Here is a 16,631-nt window from a genome sequence, read left to right on the forward strand (position 1 = left end):
TTGAGTGGTCTGGCTAAATCACCTTGGTGGCGCAGAGGGGACACCAGTTTTCGGGAAGCCGATCCTTTTTAAAACTTCCTCCTCAGGCCCTGGGAAGCCACTGAAAGTCAGTTTGTAGGACTGAGTCCCAAGCCACTGTGTGGGGATTTGAGGTGCCCGGGGCAGCTCTGACCCCAGCTGCAGGTGCCTCAGAGTCATGACTGCCGGGCTGGGGTAAGGAGCAATTGAACTTGGTGTGTTGGTGTCCTGTTTGTTTTTCTGTTCTTCTATATGGTGGGTGTGTACTGTCAGGGTGATGTGATAAATATGTTTTCGCCTAACACAATAATCTTTATCACCAACAAAAACGTAATTTATTTCACACTTCATTACAGCTATCATTTAATGAATTATTTTCAATGCTCAACTTAAAGTATCAGCAGATAAACACATGGAGAGGAAGAGTATCTTTTTTTTTTTTCTCAGAAGACTGGGATTCTTTAGCTAATGAAAGATTAAAGGAGAATCTGAGCACTGCAGGTCATCTCTGCCCAGAAAGAACTGTGGACATTCTCAACTCCAGCACAATCTTGGAGCAACACAAAGGCCCGAGAGAGATGCAGGCCCCATGGGCTAGAAAGGCCCCATTGCTACATCCCACACACATAAACTTGGTTACACAGCAGCTTTCAGAAACTCTTCTGATTTGCTGCTCCTCCACACAGAATCTGTAATGGTTCCCATTATTTGTGTTATGATGGGGACTTTTCCTTTCTTTGAACTGCACAAAGGTTAAATTGTAAAGTTAATCACTAGCCATTCAGTACATATTGAAATTAATATTTTTATCAAAATTATTTTTGTATATGCCCTGTTTGTCCAATTGGATCCTAAACTCACTAAAAGCAGCACATGCTACACTTTATAGGTAACTAGTAAAAGTGATTGGAAAGATTCAATCTCCTGGGAATTTGGGAATATTATTCAATGCCTTTGACAAAATGTCACAGGAAAAAGAAGATTACAAGAGAAAGGGCCATTCTATAGACAACGGAGTGCAGGGAGCCTGACAGGCCGAGTTCCTGAGGAGCACTCCCTTCCCTCTCTGCAAGCTCTAGTTCTGCTGTGGCTATGTCCCTCCTCAGCCGTGGAACACCGTACATACATGGCGAGGAGCCGCGAGGAGCCCGTCTCTTAGGCCTGCCTGTCCCTGGACCCAGGAAGTCACATCTAGAAGTGACAGGGCGTGGCGCCCCTGCAGACAGTCAGCACAGTAACTGGGAGGTACTCTGGGTTGCCTCCTTGTGAGGCAAGGGAGGAGACTGGGAGGTGTTTGATGGCCAGAGGTCAAGATGCTGGGCTTGCCAGACCTACTTCACTGCCCACCGGAGCCCAGAGGACCTTTCCCAGGGGCTCTTATGATCAGTTGGCCACAGCCATGGCTCTTGCTGCCCTGTCCTCCCTGCTCCCCCTTCCCTGGGAAGCACTGTGGTAGAGATGCTGCAGGAGGAGCCTGACTCCATAGGACCGTAGGAAGCAGAGCCTTCGCCAGAGCCGTCCCCACCAGGACCCAGTGGGCGGTGCAGCGAGGTGCAGGGGTAGCCCTTGCAGTCCCACAGTCTGACATCTCCTTTGCTCTTAGGGAGTGTTACAAATGAGACACGCACTTTCCCACCCGCCACATGAGTGTTCTTACTGACTCGTGTCTGTGCGCTCCGGCGAGGTTTCCACTGAGCGCGCACACTGCTGCTCACGCGGCCCCAGGCCCACCGCTCTGCCCTGTGACTCCGACACGGCTCAGCCCTGCTCAGTGACGTGGAATCCGTGTCCCCAGCTCGTCCTCCTTGCAGGCATTTCTCTGACGGTTCCTCTCCATCCTTTCAAGGCCCGCAGGTGCTCTTGCCACTTGGTCACCTGCCTGAGGCCCAGATTCTGCGCCCCATGGGAGAACTCCAGGATGGGCCAAGTGACCAACCCCAGGGAGGGCGTGGGGCGCGCTCTGCCTGACCAGCTCCTCAGGACAGCAGAGCCGCTGGAGCTCTGCTTTCCACGTCCATGAACTGTGTTCTCCGTGGCCTGCACTGCACATCTGCTGACCACTTGTCATTCACATATCATGACTGACCACCCCGTGAGGAGGCTTTGAGCTCAGCATGGAGGACACCCTGAAGAATAAGACCGCTGATCTTCCCAGAGTCCCCGTGTGCTTCAGACCTGCGCTGGCCCTGTGCAGTCCTGAGTGTCGGCAGGTCCACGGTGTTGCTGGAAATACATGAGAATACTTTCCACACACTCAGCCAGAGGGAATGTGAGATGGATTTTGATTTTCATAGATACTCTCTGATGTTACATTTTTAAAACTTTAGCATAAGTGATAAGGACTGACCTGGTCAGTGCATCCCACTAACATGTGGTCAAGGTAGCATTTGCCTCACTAGTTTTTTATTTTCTTTTAAATCCAGAGTCATTCTTCAGATTTTTGATTTTTCAAAAATATTTTATTGGATTATATAACAATGGTTTAAAAAGCCAATTTTTAAAAGATATCTATTAAAACATAAAGGAATCTATAATAAAAATTTAAAAATAAGCTCTTTTTGGAAACTGAATCTAGTTAGCATGTGTACTGTGAAGCTTTGTCAACAAGAGGAGTGAATTCATCCAAGATTTCTTCTCATTTTTAAAATACGTGTATTTCATATGTTTCACCCAGCATGTCCAGATCAGGGGAGAAGGATGGTATCTTTTCAGGCACGAGACCAGGTGAGGTCTCAACACTGCTCAGCAGCCGTGAGCCCTGCACACCTCCTGGGGACAGCTCCAGAAGAGGACGTGTGGCCAAGTGGCTCTGATCTGAAGCCAGCTCTTGGAGCAGGTGGTGGCTCCTGACCTGGAGGCCCACTATGGTCTCTGCTAACAGATAGTTTACATTGAGGTGGGCAAAAACTGAGTTTTCACTTAAATAACAATGACTCTGAGCAGCACAGTGCAAACTGGAAACAGCCTCTGGTCCATGACCGACGTGGTCTCAGCTCTCTACCCAGTGGACAAGGAGGAGGCTGGGCAGACATCACAATGGGCTCACCACTAGAGCACGTCTCCCACTCCTCATCAGTGACCAAGGAAGTAGTAAGTGAGGCACAATCACACCTTGCCTCCCAAGTCGAGCTTTTCCCGCAACACGGGCAGATCATGCCATCAAGGGAGGACTCACGGCATCTGCGAAGAGGAAAGAAGATGCATTTTAAAAGCCATTTCTTTAGGTAACTGATGATTCCAAGGAGACACTTAAAATTCTTAGTAACGCAACTTAGTACTTGAGAACCACAGTGTCGTGGTTTTAAGCCCAAGACTATTCAAGGCGTCTACGAAGAGTTGACTCGTCTTCTGAATTTCTTCATTGTCACCAGATTGGATTTCATCCCCACTCCATGAAGAGCCAATCCACTTACCATCTAATCCTTTATTGTCTTTTTGGTCATTGCATCCTGTAATTTTTCCAAAAATGACAAGAAAAACACCTATCATGAATGCTCCAAATATATTCACTGATGGGTCAAATAATGGTACAGCAGCAATAGTTACACCTGATCAAACTTTTACATTTTTAGTACCCAAACAATCAGCTCAAAAGGTAGAGCTTAATGCAGTATTACAAACTTTTGTGATGTTTAAAGATTCTGTATTTAATTTATTTTCTGATAGTCAGTATATAGTTAATGCTATAGTATCCCTTGAAGATGCTGGTAGAATTTCCCCTTCTTCTACTGTTTTCTCTTTGTTTTCCACTATACAAAGTTTAATCTGGGACAGAAAAGATCCATTCTTTATAGGACATATCAGGGCACATACAGGATTGCCTGGAGCCCTTAGTTTAGGCAATGATTTAGCAGATAAAACTACACGTGACATACATATTTTCTCTGTACTAGAAGAAGCTATAAATTTTCATGAAAGATTCCATGTCAATGCTAATACTTTACAAAAGCGTTTTAAAATAACTAAGGAACAAGCTAGACAAATAATAAAACAATGTCAAAATTGTGTGACCTTTTTACCACAAGTTAATCTTGGAGTCAATCCTAGAGGATTGATGCCTAACCATATTTGGCAGATGGACGTCACACACTTGCCAGAATTTGGAAAATTAAAATATTTGCATGTTACAGTTGATACTTCTTCTGGATTTTTGATGGGCTCCCTTCATGCCGGCGAAAAAACTAAAGATGTTATAGCTCATTGCTTACAAAATTTTGCCACTGTGGGCATTCCAAAACAGTTAAAAACAGATAATGCCCCTGGTTATACGTCTACTTCTTTTAAACAATTTTGCTCATCATTTGGCATTACTCATATAACAGGAATCCCATACAATCCACAGGGACAAGGCATAGTTGAAAGAGCTCATCAAACTATTAAAATGTACTTATTAAAGCAAAAAGATGGAATTGGGAAGGGGTATATATTCCCCAAAGATAAACTTAAAATAACCCTTTTTACTCTAAACTTTTTAAATTTGGATTCATCAGGACTTAGTGCTGCAGAAAGGCATATGTGTCCAAAAAATGTACATAAGCCCAAGGTACTTTGGAAAGATATTCTAACAGGTCAATGGAAAGGTCCTGACCCAGTAATTGTCTGGAATCGGGGGTCTGTTTGTGTGTTTCCACAGGAAGAACAGCAGCCGATTTGGATTCCAGAGAGATTAACCAAGGTTCTGACCCAGAACAGCAGCCGATTTGGATTTCAGAGAGATTAACCAAGGTTCTGACCCAGTGATTGTCTGGAGTCGGGGGCCTGTTTGTGTGTTTCCACAGGGAGAACAGCAGCTGATTTGGATTCCGGAGAGATTAACTAAAATCCTGACCCAGTGATTGTCTGGAGTCGGGGGTCTGTTTTTGTGTTTCCACAGGGAGAACAGCAGCCGATTTGGATTCCAGAGAGATTAACTAAAGCGATTTCTACAGACCAAAAAGAAGATGATTTAGCTCAAATCCATAATAGCTGATATCCAAAACTCCAATTTGGCTATCCTTACATCTGCGACAGAACCAGGATGCTTTTTTCAATATCTATTTTATTATTGCCCTTTCCCATATCATGAAGTTCTATTTTATTTTTTTGAGCTCATACAGACCTAGGTTAATGTTTTGCTGATCAGTTCTATTTTTTTTTTGACTATAGAGTTTTTAAACATTGCAATAGAGATTTTACTTGTAAAAAGTTATAAGGCCTTTACTATTATGTTATGTGTTGTATGTATTATATTATGTGTGCACACTTGTGTTTTGTGTTATATGTTTGAATGTACGTATGTCCAATGTACGTATTTCCATATATCATATATGATGAGCGCTCATGAAAAGATGGATCCAAATATTTTTTTTTTATTCACGTGATTTAAATGGTTTAATTTAAATTGGGTAAATAACTGTTAAGAATTGTTTTAATATGTAAACAAAAAAGGAGGTTAACAGATCTGTTTGTTTACTCTCACCTTTCGTTTTCATTATATTTAATAATTCTCTTCACTATAATGTAAATTGTTAAGAAAATTGTTTTCTTTTAGTGCCTTCTGGAATGTTACCTAATTTTTTCTTTAGCCATTATTGCCAGAATTTCTATCTTCAGATGAAGATAATATAAATTGTTAAGAAAATTGTTTTCTTTTAGTGTCTTCTGGAATGTTACCTAATTTTTTCTTTAGTCATTATTGCCAGAATTCCTATCTTCATCCCTGTGCCGGTGAAGACAAAGATAAAACTAATCTACAGTTTCTGCAATAGCCATCACTGAACTGCTTACAGAACTTGCACTGAACTGCTTACAGAACTATGTGTCACTTGTATGCATTGTGAACTATCTGTTGGTGCAACGACTTGTGGTAGTGTTGGGGTATTTTTGCTGATGATATCATCGGTGGTACAATTTTCCCAAAAGGAGCCGTCAATTGACTTGGTATATCTTCCTCCCTTCTGCTTGTCATGATCATTCAGCTAAAATTTGGGGGTCAACAGAGGTGAGGCAAAGAACCTCACCCCCCCCCACACTGAGACCTCTCCACAGGTGTGGCTGTATACTGGACCGGTAGTCAGTGACGGGTAAGATCCAATTACAATGGTACCAACCTAAGACAGGAGGCTGACGCCCTGAGGTCAGCTCATCCGAAGACGGGTAAGGACCATATGTATTGGACAACCTAAGGCAGGCACGGTCCATAAGCCACATGCTTGTTGCTTAAACAGAGAGGGGGAGATGTTGAGAGCCACAGCCAAAGGGGCCCCAGCAAACTTCCAGCTGCCAGCAAGCTTCAGACTGCCCCAGCAACATCTAGCTGATTGGCTCCTCTGCGGTGATGTTCATTGGGCTGTTTCCCTGCCCTTCAGACTGCCAGCTGATGATTGGCTCACAGCGGCCCCAGCAACATCTAGCTGATTGGCTCCTCCACGGAGCTGCTCATTGGGTGACTTCTTTGGCTCTGCCCACGCAACCCAGCCAATCGGCCTCAGGAGCAGGAGGATTGTGGGAGGTTGAGAGGCTGGTGTGGGGGAGAGAGGCTTGTGGAAGCCGGTGGTGGCAGTTGGGCTCTGAGGGTTTTTCCCTGGAGCTGTTTTGTTTGGCGTTTGTAGTTCTAAAAATAAAGTTAGTTTCTTTTTGACAAGTGGCTCCTGATTTGTGCCAAGCCAGACTTCGGCACTGAGGAACATGGTCAGAAGTCTCCAGGGAACACAGAGCACATCCCCAGCACTGAGCACGTCCAGCTGGTGACAGCAGGTGCCTGACCCCAGTGGGCACTCTCCCCCCCTGGCTCTGAACACCGTGTGGGCATCAGCTGGTGTCTGACGGGCTCTGAGTGGTCTTCCAGGGAGGGGGGGGGTCTGGGCTCAACTCCAGCTGCCAGAACTACCCGAGAGGCACAGCAAGAGCTGCCTCTCTCAGAGCCTTCAATGTGAGGCCATTTTCCTCATTTAGAAGAGAAGAAAAGGGTCCAATTCAAGCCACCCACCATCAAGTCCATCATGGAGACCAAGGTGACCACTAAGAGCTCTGAATGCTTGGTCCAGGAAGACACTCGGACGGAGTGGCTCGCTTTGCCTTGCTCCCGTCAAGGAGCTTTTCTTGGACGGCTCCGACAGCCTTCTTCACAGACCCTGGCCCTGGCCCTGGCCCAGCTGTGGCAGCGTCCTGGAGACTCCCCAGACCACACAGGGCTCTCTCAGCTTCTTCCTGCTGGTTTCCAAGAGCCTCGCTACTCAACCAAGACTCCAGAGCAGGAAAGAGTCAGGTGCACAGCTCCGGGCTGCGGGCCTCGTGTCCCATGACCCTCTGGTTTGGGCAGGGCTCCTCACTCTCTGTCACACTGGCTCTAGCCACAGAACCACCAGAGGCTTGCAGTGTGCCCAGGCCGGAGGCCTGTGAGCCAGCCCTCGAGTACTCTGTCCTATACCAAGATCTTTGTGAAGGCACAGCTGGTGTGGCTCCGAGGACAGGAGAACACACCGTGCCTGAGGTCACACACACAGTTCTTACTCTGCTCTTGTGCCATGCAGAACACAGGGGCTGGAGCAGCTGGGTGTTAGAGCAGGAAACAGATGCCATCCTCCAAAGATTTCACTGAAAATAAATTCACTGAACGAGTCACAGGGGTGATCAGGGGTTCCAGAGGTTACGTGGGGTGGCACCCAGGGACCATCAATGCTGCCATCATTAGAAGACAAAGGAGAAGAGGCTGGCCTCACAGAGCTAGTGAAGGCTGGGCCTCCTGAGGAGAGGCCTAGCCTCAGGGAAGTACAGCGACTGCCCCCCCCCCCCCCCCCCCCCCCCCCCCCCCGTGTCGCAGAGCCAGGAAGAGGCCAGGATCAGGCACCGCCACGCCCTCCTCCCGCCCCCTGGTCTCTCAGTCAGCTCTTCCAACTGGGAGAGGACCCAGAGAGGCACAGAGCACAGAGCGCCTGGAACAACTGAGCAGCAAACAGCCACTCCGCGTGTGACCCGCTGCCCCGTGGCTGACACCAGGACACAGGACACGTTCTATTTGCAGATTTCCGAGTTCTTTGTGGGAAGGTTTCTCTTTGTCTAAATGCTCTTTCTGCCTGGCCTTGGGGTATTTTCCAGGACCTTCTCCATAGCGCGATATCCAGCTCCGACCCCCTCAATAAGCCAGGGGTGGGTCCATTTCCAGTCAGTTCCTTGACGCCAACACGTGGCGAGCCTGCAGTTTCTACTGCATGACTCATTACCACGTGGACTTTCTAGGGGCTGGCGAAACGCCTTCCTCTGGAGCAGGGGAACCGCAGCCCCTGGTCACGTCTCAGTCCCAGCACTTGGCCCAGGCCTGTCCGTCAGAGGCTGCGGTCCTCAGCAGTGTACACTGTTCATTGGACACTTGACCTCTCCCGCACTGAGATCGCGAAGCCCACGGATCTGTGTCCTGGTGCCCACCAAGTGCTCAGATCCACACTCCTGATTCCTTTGACAAAGGTGAGACTCTGTGAACCAGCAGCTTCCCCCATGCCCCCAGGCCCTGGGACTAGCTCAGGCTACCTGTAAATGGCTGTCCTGGGTCAGAGGTGACAGCATCTGGGGCCATGCCTCCCTCTCGACCTGGGATGAGCAGTGGCCACCTGTGGGAATGATGGGGACACTCCATGGCAAGCAGGAGGCTTTGGTCTCCAGCCAAGCCAGCCTTCTGCATTTGCCCCATGAGCTTCCTGAGGTCCCCTGCCACCCTACCGTAGCCTGCATGGTCCCCTCCGGCATGGCCTCCTTCACCCTCTCCCCTCCCGCCTCTCCCCCCCCTTTCCCACCGAGGACTGCCTTCCTCCTTTCTGCACTGGAAGCTCCACAAAGGCAGAGGCTGTGTGCCTCCCATTCGCCGCTGCACCCTGGTTGCTGGGAACAGTGACTGACGTGTCACAAATGTTCAGTAAATGTTTGTTGAATGAATGAACAACGACTCATTCTTCCCAAATCTTCCCACACTTAGGAATGCCAGAGAGAGCTTTCTCTGGCTGCTTATACGCTGATCCACGATTTCTCCTTCTACTTGTATTCAGTAGGAAGTAGCCTGAGGCCTATTGAATCAATGTCATGAACAACAATAAGGAATCCCAGGAATTCCTGTGGATCAGTCTTTTTCCCATTCTGATATTGGAAGTCACATTTTATCATCTTCTATTTCCCAAGATCCCTCCTTCCTGTAACGTTCTAGGCTGAGCACAGCCCATCCAGCTGACCGGGACGCCCTACCCTTGAGACACAGGAGCTGAGTGGGGAGGCCTCTTCCTGAAGTGGGCTCTGGAGGCCGAGCTCTCTGCCTGTGCCCTGTTGGTGGCAGAGTTAAGTTCCTGTGGGTTTGCATTCATGTGGAGCACACAGGGGCAGGAAGCACGGGCTTGTGCACAGATGTAAATAGGAAATGTTTAATTTCATTTTGAGGGTCCAAACACTTATTTGAAGTTGACCACAAATGAGAAGATTTCTTCATCATCAAAAAAAGCCTTTTTAAAATCCCAATTATACACACTTTTTAAGAAGTGCCAAATGGTGATTATTTGAAGGGAACTAGGAAGGAACCAAACCTCAGAAAAGGGCATATCTTTCCCTAAGTCAAAACTGACTGCACATGCACCTATTTAGTTTTAATTACAAAAAAAGGGGGCACTTTCTTCTTATCCATAAAATATGAGGCTTCCTGTTGTTGGTTTTTTCTTCCTTTCTTTTTGACACTAAGAATAAAAATCTAACTTTGACTCAAGAGAGTCAGGGATGTATAGCGACCTTAACTCTGCTGCTAATTAATGCTATCAGAAGGCCTAGCAGGCTGATTCTGCACCTTTCATCTCTACACGCTGAGCAGCTTCAAATAGCCTCCCGTCTCCCACTGCCAGTTGGATGTCATCTGCAAACTGAGTAACCGCAGCAACTGCTCCCAGAAAAACACGGCCACCTCCTCCTCTCGAGCAGAGCCCAAGAGGACAAGCAGCCATGTGATCGTCCACCATTAGGTTCCCCAAAGCTGTCGTGAGGTGGGTTAGTGGGAGAGGAGCAAGGGAGTCTTTTCCCACCTTGACAGGGAGCACGAGACTTCTTTACCCAAATGCCCCCCATTGAAGTCACGGCCTGTTATTTGTTTCCACGCGCACAGTCACAGTAATTCTTGCAGGCTCTGCACGCCTCGGCCATGAATATTAGCCTTGTCTGAAATGTTTCAAGGTGAACTGGATTTCAGGTTGAACTGCATCGCACAGCACTTCCTTTCCAAACTCCAAATTTGGGTTTATGATGGTTTTAGAAGGAACTGAAAACACAACTGAGAGATGATAGGACTGTGTAGTGAAAGTCCTGTAAGAGGACAAGCCTCAGCGCTCCTGCCATGTCACATATGGTGTGGCCTTCATGCTGAAGGTCATCAGAGGACACAGGGAACTTGCCTCTTGTCCTCCCCCATGTATTTACAAAATCATGTGTTCTGAAAGCAATCACCATCAAAGTGCTTCCGTTTTATGAGTTGCCACTGAAAATCAGTTTATCCTATAAATGACATGACCTCTAGTTTGGTGGACACAGGAGCTAAGCCACTTTTGTTTTATGAATTAATACTAGATTGTGTTGCTTTGTTTCCTATATTATAAAAGAGAAAGGAAGTGCTATCAATACACATGGACATATTCCTAAATGTGTTGTGAGTTACTTTTTAGAAATCAAAAAGAAAGTGTAAAATATTTTTACATCTTCCTCAATCAGTACTCAAGTGACTTGCATCTGACCGATTTGAGCAACTCAAAATTTTTTTATCCTACTATAGGATTTGTTGTAGGATTAGAGGAAAAAATCATTGATGTAATCATTACTTTTTAACATAAATCAAGAGACAGAACCTGTCATTGTAAATAAGGAATTTTAAAGCCATATTTTAATGGCTATTAAACAAATGATAAGCATTGGAGAAAATACCTTAATGAAGCTTCCCCCCTTCTCTCACAAGCTAAATTGTTTGCTATGTCTGAGAGAAGTACCATTGTACTTGTTAGATAATTTACAGTAAACACACATCCTCTTAATCACATCACAGAAGCTTAAATAGATTTGTAAAACCATTAAAAAATCAATACTTAGCTTTTAGGTGATGAATTAATTAATACAGTGTGAATGCTTGCAGCCAGGGTTACCCAGCATGCACCGCACCCGCGTAGCGTCACTGTCACAGAGCAGCATGCTGTGGCAGGCTGGGAGCTGCAGGTAAAACGCCTCAGCCCCCACTTCCCAAGGAGACGCCAGTAGCAACTTCTTTTTGGTAAGAAACATGATGCAGTTATTTTTTAGCTACATAAAGTGACAGAAGAAAGCTGTGTTGTTGATAAACAAAGGAGAAAAAGTAACCCAAGGCATCTCAGCTCATTAAAGTTGGTTGGATAAAAGGAGGTGATTCATGCAACATCATGGATGAAATTGTGAAGAGCTTTAAATACAGGGGAGGAAATTTCATTGTTTTCCTTTTAAATTGTTTTAAAAAGTCTTTTTCCATGAAATAGAAGTTATTTTTCTAATTTTGTTGGGGTTGCTCTATCTCATCCTTCTTCCAGTGTTTCCTTCCACTTTAAAACCTCGTCCTTACGACCACATCAAATGTCACTTCTATGGACAGTGTGGGGACGCTGGCCCCTGCCTGCCAATTCACATCTAGCTGACAGTATAAAGTGGACCACTTCCAAGACACAGGGGTAACCAATGTGGAGTCCTGTGTTTTAGGTGAACAAACTCATATAATTTGTGGGGTGATCTTTTAGAAAAAGGGGACCAATTTAGAAAGACAAAGTCCACATGAAGCCTTCCACTTCAGGCGAGGCCTCAGCAGGCCTGGTTCTCCCCCAGAACCACCAGTGGTCAAGACCATGACCCAGAACCAAAGAGATCTGTGGAAAGCCGGAAAGCTACCCCAGCAGCCGGGACGGGGGCAGATCTCTGAAATGCCTCACTGTCTGCTCTGATTTGCTTCCCACTGATGACCGACCTGAACTCCTTCCCATGGGCTCACGTGTTCATTTTTATGTCTTCCCTGTTAAAGCGTCTGTTCTCCTGGCCTTCCACTCTTCCCTGGGACACCGTCGTGTGCAGTTGGGAGCTGTGAGTGCGCTGGGCATGGTCCCAACGCGGGGCCTTAGCCCATGTGTGAGGCACAGGTTGCTCCTCACCCGCTGGCTGTCACCGCTCTCTCAAAAGCACCTCTGAGGTCGGGGCTGCTCATTCCGACAACAGGCTAGTTCACGTCTTCTCTGTCCTTTGCGGGTTGCTAGTCTAGAGTCACAGTGTGGAAGCACTGCTTACGCCAAGATCAAGGACTTTCTCCTGTTTCCTGTGGAAATGCTGCAGTCTATGACTTGGGCCTGTGACCCGTGTTGAATTGTGTACGTGCTTCAGAAAAAGGAGTTAAAAATTTTCATTCTGTCCCTCCCTCCTTCCTTTTAAAAATAGTTGTCATTCCAGTTATTCTACCACAGTGTGTTGAAAAACCTTCTTTCTCCTCCTGACGTTGTTATCTTTTGCCTCTGTCACTTATCAGTGATCTCTAGGTTTATATCAGTCCTTCTATAAGGTGGGCCAGTTTCTTTGCACTGTCCATACAGACCTGAATCCTAAACTGCATTTATGTGACAGATTTAAACTCACAAATAGGTACTATTAATCGTTCATTTAAAAATTATTTCTGTGATTTAAGTTCTTTTGTATTTCTGTATGAATTTCAGAAATTCCTATTCAATTTCTATGCAAAAAATGCTGGAATTTTTATTGAGATTTTCTTGACTCTATGAACCAAATGGTCAAAATGATATGTAAACAAGACAGTCTCCAATAAGCAAAGTATATCTTCCCATTTAGTAACAATTTCTCTAAAATATTTTATAGTATTCAGCTGAATGAATTTTTAAATATGTTTTTAAATATGTTTTAATATTATTGTAAATATGTGAATAATACTCATTGTTCAATTCTAGTATACAGAAATTGTACAATTGATTTGTTGTTTATTGATCCTTTTAGCTATGCAAACTTGCTAAGCTCATACTATTTATAGGAATCTTTCTAAAATTTTTATTGGCTTTTCTATCAAAGGATCATGTTGTCTATGAATAAAGACAGTTTTATTTCTTGTCTCATCTGGATACCTTTTATTTCTTATTCTTACTGTATTGCACTGGCCAAAATCTTAAGTAAAATGTTGATAAGAAATGACAAAAGCTAACATTCTTGTGTTTTTACTGATATTAAGAAGAAAGCATTTGGTATTTTTCCATTAAGTATGATGCCAACCATGGTTTTCTGTACTAGCACTTTATTATATAGAGGAAGATATTGTCTTTATTAGTATTCTTGAAAATTTGATTATTTTTTTTCTCTGTGCTTGGTTTTTGCTGAGATTATTAGATCTATGAGCTTATGGATTTATGATAGAATTTTTTGCCATTATTTCTTCAATTTTTTTTCTGTTTACTCTTTTTTTCTATTCTTGTATTTTTTCTCTCTCTCCTTTGGGACTTCAATTACATTTATATATTAAATTACATTATATATTCATATATTTATATATTTATATATTCAATTACATTTATATATATTATTTCTTTTTTTAATAATATTTTACTCCATGTGTTTCATTTTGCAGAGACTACTGTATCATTTTTAAATGTATAATTGCCCATTATTTCCAACCATTACTTTCATATCACAGATATTATTTTAATCTCTATGAATTTAATTAAAATATTTTTTAAAAAATTAAATATGCAGTCCATGTTTCTCCTTAATTTCTTGAACACATGGAACAGTTTTAATAATTGCTTTAATGTCATTGTGTGATAATAACATCTGTATTAGTTCTAAGTTGATTTCAATTGAGATTTTTTTCTATACATTATAAAAAAAATTTCTAGTTCTTTGCATGCCTATGAATTTTTAATCGGCTGCTAGGCAGTGTGTATTTTATTTCATAAGGTGATGAGTATTTTTTATGTCTATACATATTCTTGAGCTTTGATCTGGAATGCAATTAAGTTATTTTTAAGTCCATTTGATCCTTTGAAATCTTGCTTTAAGACGTGTTGTTGGGCAGGACCAGAACAGTGCTCCACCTTGGGCCAACTGTCCCCATGGCCAAGGCAAGACCCTAATGAGGACGCACCAAGTGCACTGCAGATGGTGCAACCAGCTAGCCTGGCAGGTGGGCAGGCCCTGCTTCTGGCCCTGGATGAACTCTGCTCTGATTCACTCTCCAGGGTAATCTGCAGAGATGCCCCAGTTCTCTGCGGACTCACTCAGCTCCCCGTTCTCAATCCATGGGTCTCTCAGGTCCCATCTGTGCTGCTTCTCTCTGTGTTGAAGTCTAAAAGGCTCCCCCGGGCAGGGGCCTTGTCAGGGTCACCTCCTTCCCTGGGTCTGAGGTCACGGTACAATGTTGTGAGAACCTCTGCTTCTGGCATTTGTCAGGTTGTGCGTGTTTTTCAGTGGGAGAGTCACTCACCTGACTGCCACCACTTCTCCATCCTGAATCCCCGCGTAAGGCTCTTCCACAGCTGTGTTTTGGTTATGGGATCTATTTCTACCATTTAAATGGCTACTCCACTCTAGAGACTTTTAGGTACATAGATTAATAAAAAGTATTTACTCTTCTGAAGAAAAATGAAGCTAAGATACTTTAACACCAATCATTCTTTTCTGATTTATTTGCTATATTATGTTACATATTTAATTAAGTCCTGTTTTTTATCCCTCACAAGTAGTTATTGTTTATGCAATAAATGTTTGTTTATGCTTACCCCATATATTTAACATTTTTTAAAAATGTATTTTGGTACTGAGGTTTGAACCCAGGGCCACTTAACCACTGAGCCACATTCCCACCCCACCCCACCCACATTTTTAAATGTTATTTTGAGACAGGGTCTCATAAGTTGCTGACACAGGCCTCAAACTCACCATCCTCCTATCTCAGCCTCCTGAGCTCCTGGGAGTACAGGTGTGTGTCACACACCCAGCTTGACATTCTTATTCTTTATTATTTCTTCTGGCACAATTTTTTCTTCTTCTTTAAGTGGCTTTCAGGACTAGTGTGAGGGGTCTTTTTGATCTGTTTTGTCTAAAGTCCTGTCAATGTCCTTACCTTGTCATCACTTTTGAAAGATGATTCACGGGGTTTGTAACTATTAAAACCATCCTGTTGGGCTTTCCGATCTGGACGTCCTGGGTCTTCCTCTGGCCCGGGAGGCGATCTTTGGGACGTTCTCAGCCTTCTGTGGAGTGGAGAGCGCGTACTGACTGGGCACACGTCTCCCCTGGGTTCACATCTGCTGCTACAGGGCGGGACCTGGCAGCTCTCAAGGAAGGCTCCAGCCTGCTGACCGTCCCTGAGTCACACAGTCACCTTTCCTTGGCCTTGAAAACGGTCTTTGTTGTTGTCTTAGCAGCAAAACAGGACACTTGAAGAGATGTTTAAACAAAATAGTTTTGGGTCAATTTAATCTTGGGTTTTTTGTTTGTTTTAATCAAGACAAAGTTTCTGGAAATCTGATCTGCCTTATTAGAGAGGAGGCACGATGGGAAGGATTTGTGGGTTCTATCTGTGTACATATTTGTCTGCCCTGTTAGACTGTGACCTGTACCTAGTTGGGGACTCTGTTCAGTTGTTTTAAATCCCCTGGACGCAGCGGGTTGCCTAACCTGGAGCAGACACCAGTGCTCCACTACTCCGCTTCCTCCCCACCTGCCCGGGAGTTTGAGGAGTCTGCAAAGGGCAGCCAGGTGGAAGGAGGGAGGAGCCTTTGGACTTCAGAGGAGATGGAGTGCACAACTGGGGAGGTCACGGGCACAGAACCAGCAGGTGAATTGGAAAGAGCAGTTGAAGTGAGGCTGAGAGGGCAGGAGTATGGAGAAAGGGGAGGACAGGAGGGTTGGCCAGATGGTAAACTGGAGTCCCGAGCCCTGGGAAGATGGGGAGGGGGAGGCGGAGGGCAGGGGCTGGGTGCGGAAGACCACCTTCTTAACACGGCAGGTCTTTCATCAGAGCTGATGGAGAGCAAGAAACCGAAGCAGAGGAAGAATGAGTAATGGACGGAAGAAGTTCAGCGAGGCAGGCCTGGGGAGGAGAGTGCAGCCCTTAGAATCCTTGGCTTGGAAAGGGAAGGGAGAGGGAGAAGGCATGGGAATGCCATTCAGCCAGGACTAGAGCAGGCTGAGGAGGTTTCACCTCATGGAAACTCTGTTCTCATGTGTTTCCCAAGGACCACATAAAAAAGGATCAGAAGCAGCTGGAATGTTGGTAAAGGGAAGAAGCTGCATCCCAAATAACCTGATTGGAAGAGCTACATGAGAGTCTACAGCAATAGATAGATAGCCTTGTGGACTCACTTAGGAAACAATGACACAGAGACAAGACTTGGGGACAGGCCCGCAGATTCCCAGGAAAGCCTCCGCACGCCTGCGTGTCTTCACTGCGCTTCCGCTTGAGAGCCTTAGTATTGTATGATCTCGTCGTGACCACGCACCAGGTGACCACAGGTTTGCTCAGAGCTGTGATCGCTCTACGGGGGAGTCTGTGACTCTCTCCTAAGGCTGGCAGAAGCACCTGTCCTTCCCACGAGTGGGGACCCTGTCCAGAG

Source organism: Ictidomys tridecemlineatus, chromosome 8, assembly GCF_052094955.1.
Source record: "Ictidomys tridecemlineatus isolate mIctTri1 chromosome 8, mIctTri1.hap1, whole genome shotgun sequence".
In the NCBI taxonomy this organism is placed as follows: Eukaryota; Metazoa; Chordata; class Mammalia; order Rodentia; family Sciuridae; genus Ictidomys; species Ictidomys tridecemlineatus.